Here is a 7510-nt window from a genome sequence, read left to right as displayed (position 1 = left end):
ACCTAACCCTAACCCTAAGTGGAATTTTTCTCCAATGGGATTTTCTCATGTATTTTACCAGGAAACATACATAGGGCTGCCTAGAAAATTCAGTGCCCTCCTAACCATACCCAAAACTCCGAATTTGTTGGAGATGTCCATTTTGCTCTATGAGTCCATGGTGACCTAACCCTAACCCTAAGTGGAATTTTCCTCCAATGGGATTTTCCCATGTATTTTCCCAGGAAACATAGATAGGGCAGCCTAGAAAAGTCAGTGCCCTCCTAACCATACCCAAACACTCCGAATTTGTTGGAGATGTCCATTTTGCTCTATGAGTCCATGGTGACCTAACCCTAACCCTAAGTGGAATTTTCCTCCAATGGGATTTTCCCATGTATTTTCCCAGGAAACATAGATAGGGTACGCTAGAAAAGTCAGTGCCCCCCTAACCATACCAAGCACTCCGAATTTGTTGGCAATGTCCATTTTACTCTATGAGCCCATGGTGACCTAACCGTAACCCTAAGTGGAATTTTCCTCCAATGGGATTTCCCATGTTTTTCCCAGGACACGTGATGGGGTCGCTAAAAGTCAGTGCCCTCCTAACCATACCCGCATGCACTCCGAATTTGTTGGCATGTCCATTTTACTCTATGAATTCAATGGTGACCAACCCTAACCTAAGTGGAATTTTCCTCCAATGGGATTTTCCATGTATTTTACCAGGAATATACTAGGGTACGCTAGAAAATGTCGTGCCGCTCCTATCCATACCAACACTCCGAATTTGTTGGCAATGTCCATTTTACTCTATAAGCCCCATGGTGACCTAACCCTAACCCTAAGTGGAATTTTCCTCCATTGGGATTTCCCCATGTATTTTACCAGGAAACATAGATAGGGCAGCCTAGAAAAGTCAGCGCCCTCCTAACCATACCCAAGCACTCCGAATTTGTTGGCGATGTCCATTTTACTCTATGAATTCATGGTGACCTAACCCTAACCCTAAGTGGAATTTTCCTCCAATGGGATTTTCCCATGTATTTTCCCAGGAAACATAGATAGGGTACGCTAGAAAAGTCAGTGCCCTCCTAACCATACCCAAGCACTCCGAATTTGTTGGCAATGTCCATTTTACCCTATGAGTCCATGGTGACCTAACCGTAACCCTAAGTGGAATTTTCCTCCATTGGGATTTCCCCATGTATTTTACCAGGAAACATACATAGGGCAGCCTAGAAAAGTCAGTGCCCTCCTAACCATACCCAAAACTCCGAATTTGTTGGCGATGTCCATTTTGCTCTATGAGTCCATGGTGACCTAACCCTAACCCTAAGTGGAATTTTTCTCCAATGGGATTTTCTCATGTATTTTACCAGGAAACATACATAGGGCAGCCTAGAAAATTCAGTGCCCTCCTAACCATACCCAAAACTCCGAATTTGTTGGAGATGTCCATTTTGCTCTATGAGTCCATGGTGACCTAACCCTAACCCTAAGTGGAATTTTCCTCCAATGGAATATTCCCATGTATTTTCCCAGGAAACATAGATAGGGCAGCCTAGAAAAGTCAGTGCCCTCCTAACCATACCCAAACACTCCGAATTTGTTGGAGATGTCCATTTTGCTCTATGAGTCCATGGTGACCTAACCCTAACCCTAAGTGGAATTTTCCTCCAATGGGATTTTCCCATGTATTTTCCCAGGAAACATAGATAGGGTACGCTAGAAAAGTCAGTGCCCCCCTAACCATACCAAGCACTCCGAATTTGTTGGCAATGTCCATTTTACTCTATGAGCCCATGGTGACCTAACCCTAACCCTAAGTGGAATTTTCCTCCAATGGGATTTCCCCATGTATTTTCCCAGGAAACATAGATAGGGTACGCTAGAAAGATCAGTGCCCTACTGATCATACCCAAGCACTCCAGGTTTGTTGACAATGTCCATTTTGCTCTATGAGTCTAAGGTGTCCTAACCCTAACCCTAAGTGGAATTTTCCTCCAATGGAATTTTCCCATGTACTTTCCCAGGAAACATAGATAGGGCAGCCTAAAAAAGTCAGTGCCTGCCTGACCATACCCAAGCACTCTGAGTTTGTTGGCAATGTCCATTTTGCTTTATAAATTCATGTTGACCTAACCCTAACCCTAAGTGGAATTTTCCTCCAATGGGATTTTCCCATGTATTTTCCCAGGAAACATAGATAGGGCAGTTTAGAAAAGTCAGTGCCCTCCTAACCATACCCAAACACTCCAAATTTGTTGGCAATGTCCATTTTGCTCTATGAGTCCATGGTGACCTAAACCTAACCCTAAGTGGAATTTTCCTCCAATGGGATTTTCCCATGTATTTTCTCATGAAACATAAATAGGGCAGCCTAGAAATGTCAGTGCCCTCCTAACCATACCCAAGCACTCCGAATTTGTTGGCAATGTCCATTTTGCTCCATGAATTCATGTTGACCTAACCCACAGGTCGGCAACCTGCGGCTCCGGAGCCACATGTGGCTCTTTGAGCTTTCCCCTGTGGCTCCCAGCCTCCTCTGCCTTTGCAGAGAGAGACAGAGAGAGGCAATTGCACTTCCCTGCTTTTCTCTCCCTCTCTCTCTCTCTCTCTCTCTGTGTGTGTCTGTATGTGTAAAAGAGAGTGCACTCACAGTGTTCTCCAAGGGGCTGAAAAGCTTACTGGGCGGAGCTCCTCCCTTTGCTGCATCTCTGCAGGAAGCAGGAAGCAGGAAGGGCAGGAGAGAGCTAGCTAGCCCAGCTAGGCTGATTCAGGAATTCTGGGAGTTGAAGTCCATGAGTCATAAAAGAGACGAGGTTGCCCACCCCTGAGCTTGTTGGACAAGAGCTTGAAGCTTGCCAGGTGAGCAGCAGATAGGAGGGGGGGAGAAAGAGAGAGAGAGAGAGAAAGAGAGAGAGAGAGAGGGAGAGAGAGGGAGGGGGAAAGAGAAAGAGAGGAAAGAGAGAGAGAAAGAGAGTGGGGGAAGAGGAGTGGCAGACCAAGGGCAGACAGAGAGGGAGGGAAGGAGAGAGAGAGAGACAGAGAGAGAGAGACCCTTTTGACATCTAAAATGAAGATAACACTGCATATATCCTTTTTTTACCTTTGTGTGTATGTAATTTTATTCTCTTAAAGCATTCTCTTGGTGATCATTGTTTTAATAGAATGGATATTCCCAAGAGTCATATTTTTACTTTTTATATACAGTGTTGTCTTCATTTTAGATATCAAAAGGGTTTTGCGGCTCCCAGTGTTTTGGTTTTGGTGGGAAATGGGTCCAAGTGGCTCTTTGAGTGTTTTGGGTTGCCTACCCCTGGCCCAGGGGAAGTCCTCTCCTGCTCTAACAGGGTTCCCAAACCATTGGTAATTGTGTTTTCTTTGCCCCCCCCCCACGGCCTTCTGTCTAACCGAATGCCTGGGTTATTTTCAGCCTGTGTTTGTCCTTCTTAGCATCACCTATACTATACCTTCTCCTTGACTGGACAGCTGATACGTGATAACCAACAACCAGATTGTTGTTCTTTGTGCTTCCACATACAGGGCAGGTCATTCACCACTGAGCAGGTGTGGAATGCAGAGTGCGGTTCCACCTCTCTCTCTCTTGATCAGACTGTAACTTTAGCTGCTGAAGCCACATCTACATTCATGTTCTCAGCCCCCCCAGCCACCATGTTTGCCCTCCAAGCTAGACCCTGAAAGAGGCTGGGCAGATTCCTCCGGATGATTCACTGGATCACTTAGGAGAGCCAGCACAGCTGCCCCCCCCCGCACCCTTGTCTGCCCTGCCAAATCCAGGCTCCGCCTCCCTGGGTCCTGGGGGCCGGATGGCCCTGGCCATTGGCCGCACCGTCCATTAAAAGGGGCGGGGGAGGGGGGAGTTGTGGGGCTTCTCTCTCCCTTTGCCAGGTTGGGAGCGCCCTCTAGGGTCACAAGGGAGTCAAGACAGCAGGTGCCCTGAAGCTTCCACTTTCCCCACCGACCGGAGGAGGAGGAGGAGGAGGCGAGGAGAGCGGGGGGGGAGGGAGGCGCTCCCGGCGCCGTCTCGCCCGACGGAGGCCCCGCGCGAACTGCGAGCGCTGATCCCGCCCTCAGGAAACGGCCCCTCGGCGGAGGGCGGGATCCTGCTGCCTGCCCGGGCGGGGGCCTTGCCGAAGGGCCAGGCAAGCACCCCCAGGCCCGGTCGGGGCCGCCGCTGCTTCAGACCTGAGGGAATAGGAAGCCGCGGGCAGCCCAGCCCCGCCCAGCCCTTTGGAAGCCCCTGGAGGGCAGCGTGCAGTTGAAACCTGAGTTTGTTGTCTGGCTCCCACGTTAGCCTCTCTTGTTCTTCCCTGATGCTTATCAGAAGCCACTGCGCGTTGGGTGCTTGCCTGAATTCGGGGTGGGGGGGGAGGCGCTTCTGGCCTAAGGCCAGAGAAAGTGCAGTATAGTTATCCAGGATGGCTTGTGGGTCATGAGTTGAGAACTGTGGGTGATGTTCTGTTGTTTCTACGGTCCGTCTTTTAATATGTCCTCCCTGGGAATCGATCGGACTATTGATCGGACTCTATTGATTCGTCTATTGATGGTGTCGTTGGGCATCAGTCTGCCTGGTTTAATTCCATCAGATGTGCATCTGTGTCAAGTATGCCAGAATGGGGGCAGAGCCTGGCTGTGGATTTGGGGGGGGGGGTTGGGGATTGTGCTCTAGGAGGAATATGGAACGCAGGGCGATCTGTGGATTTTCTGCATGACACAAGGTTGATGGGTCCATTAGAAATAGATTTACAGTGATGTCAGGGAAGTGGATTTGTCCTTAGGTAGCTCTAGACCAGTGGTTCTCAACATATGGACCAACTCCCAGAATTCCCTAGCCAGATTCCATATGTCTTGAAGTTGCCAAGGCTGAGAAACACAGGCCCAGACTGAAGTTGATGGTGGAAACTGTTGATGTTGTAATGGAATTCGATAAGAAATTCATTTCCCGGGGAGTACATGGCTGATGAAAATGTCATCAATGAAGGAGCAGCTCCAGGGAGCAAGAGTTCTTATTCTAGACCAGGGGTAGGCAACCTGGGCTCTTTTATGACTCGTGGACTTCAACTCCCAGAATTCCTGAGCCAGCCTGGCTCAGCTTGGAAACTCTCCCTTTCCCCTCAGCGTGGCTGGCTCAGGGATTCTGGGAGTTGAAGTCCACGAGTTATACAAGAGCCAAGGTGGCCTACCCATTCTAGACCAACCAGGGAGATGTTGATGTATTTAGGAGCCATCAAAGAAGTTGTGCCAGTTGCAGCAACGTTTTATCGCCAGAGGTAAAATAGTTCTGGGTTAGTCCACAGTCACAGAGCCTGGTGGGCAGGCAGCCCGTTTCAGCATCGATGACAATGCTCTTGATGGCTCAGAGCCATTTTTGTGGAAGAGGTTCCTCAGCCTCCCTTGGTGTCATTAGGCAGCTGGGAGGGCAGAGGAAGGCAGGCTCCCCGCCCCTCCCCCTCTAGGCTCCAACAGATGCCTCTTGAAGGAGGGGGGGACCAACACAATCAGAAGATTTAATTATTACAACTGATCTCAATAAAAGTAGCCTTAGCCTTCTGCTGGAGTTGACATCTAGTGGTTGTCTACAAATTCATGAAGATTTAATACATTCACAGAAATAATAAAAAATATTAAAAAGCAAGGCCATCAAAAACCCTCATCCAGCAATGCCCCCAGTGGTGACACAGCTGGCAGAACTCGATTTGCTTGCCCGTGGAAATCCAGCTGCCAGCCGTGGAGTGCTTGCTCTTTTTCCGAAGGGCCCTAAGCTTGGAAGAAGCCCACTGAAGACTTGACGAGCCAGATGGAAATCGCCAGCCGGGCATTATTTGGGCAGACCCCGCTGCAGAACAGGGGCAGCCCAACCACATTTGGATCCCAAAGGAGCAGGAAAGAGGGCCAAGGCTGATTCACAGCAAGAGGGAGAGCAGCTGCTGAAGGCTGCATGGCTGGGACGGAAGGGGGAGGGGTGCAAAATGAGGGCAAGTGGGCGAAGGCATCAGGACTGCACCCCAGCTGGCGCCATGGACAGCGGGCAGGCGTTGTCCCTCCCTGCCCCACATGGCTGGCTGGATCGCCCTACCCGTTGGCAGCACATTAGCCAGACCTTCTCCACCAGAACCTCCCCCCCCTCGCTCTTCATCTGCCCTTGTCAGCACAAAACCAGGCTCTCCCCACTGCCAGCTCCTCTGCCTGCTGCTGATCCAGGTCCCTGCCAACCTGAGTGTGCCAGTCACCCTGGGGAAGCATTGGGACACTCCTCTGGCTTTACTGCCCACCACTAGCCCCCTCCAACCATCCAGACCAGACAGTGGGGCCAGGGAGGGTCAGATGTCAGGACACAGGACACTGCCTGGCCATCTCTAGGCTGGTCTGGCTGCCCCCCCTCCTCCTCCCTCCCCTGGGCGGGATGCCCACTTGGATTGGCATCCCTCAAGTTAAATTTAGGGGAGAGAAAAGCACAAAGACCTCGCCTGGCCACACAACAGCTGAGCTCTGCAGACAGAAGCCCTGAAACCACTGGGCAGCCCCATCTCTGGCCCAAGTGGGCCCCGAAAGCCACAAATATTAAGGAAACCCAGAGGAAAAAGCAACCCTCCTCCTTTCCTGGTCAGGAAAACAGGGCTGCCCGTTTCAGAATATGGCTACAATGGAACGGCACCAATGTCAGCTCTTTCCTGCAGAAAACGCGGGAACCAATGAAGCAAACCCTGAACGAGGACAGCAGATCACAAGTGTAAAAGGGCACAGATCCCGATGATTCGAAGCCGGTTCACTCCCAGACTGGGGAGGATGGCAAAGTCAGGGTGAGGGAAAGGCCGTTGTCTGGGCGTGACTGCCTTGTGGCCAAACACAGATACCAAACAGGTCTTAGAACAAGTTGCTTTATGTGCCTCTTCTCCGTAGAGAGAGAGAGAAGAACCCAGAACAAGTGCAGAGAAGAGCAACAGAAATAATTGGAGGATAAAGCATATGAAGAACAGTTGCAGGAACTGGCCATGTCCAGCCTAAGGAAGAGAAGGATCGGGGTGTGTGTGTGACATGATAGCAGTATTCCGGTGTTTGAGGGGACTGCCCCAAAGAAGAGGGAGTCAAGCTATTTTTCAAAGTGCCTGAAGGCAGGAGAAGAAGCAACAAGGATGGAAACTAATCAAGGAGAGAAGCAACCTAGAACTAAGGAGAAACTTCCTGACAGTGGGAACAATTAATCAGCTTGTCCTCCTTCAGAAGTTGTGGATGCTCCATCACTGGAGGCTTTTAAGAGACAGGGCAGCCATTTGTCTGGAATGGTTCAGGATCTTCTGCTTGAGCGGGACTAGAAGACCTCTAGGTTCCCTTCCAATTCTTATTCTGTATTCTATTCTGTATTCTGCAAGGCCCAATGCAGGCATGAGAAATAAAGCAATTGCTACAGGTAAACTTGTTTATCAAACTTTGTTCTGCAGAGTAAAGTAAAATAAAGCAAAGAGGCCGAATCTGGGGCGTCTCAGGAGTTCATGCCTCCGGGGCA

Source organism: Crotalus tigris, unplaced genomic scaffold (assembly GCF_016545835.1).
Source record: "Crotalus tigris isolate CLP2741 ecotype Arizona unplaced genomic scaffold, ASM1654583v1 scf7180000024513.1755786, whole genome shotgun sequence".
NCBI lineage: Eukaryota > Metazoa > Chordata > Lepidosauria > Squamata > Viperidae > Crotalus > Crotalus tigris.
This window is presented reverse-complemented; position numbering follows the sequence as displayed.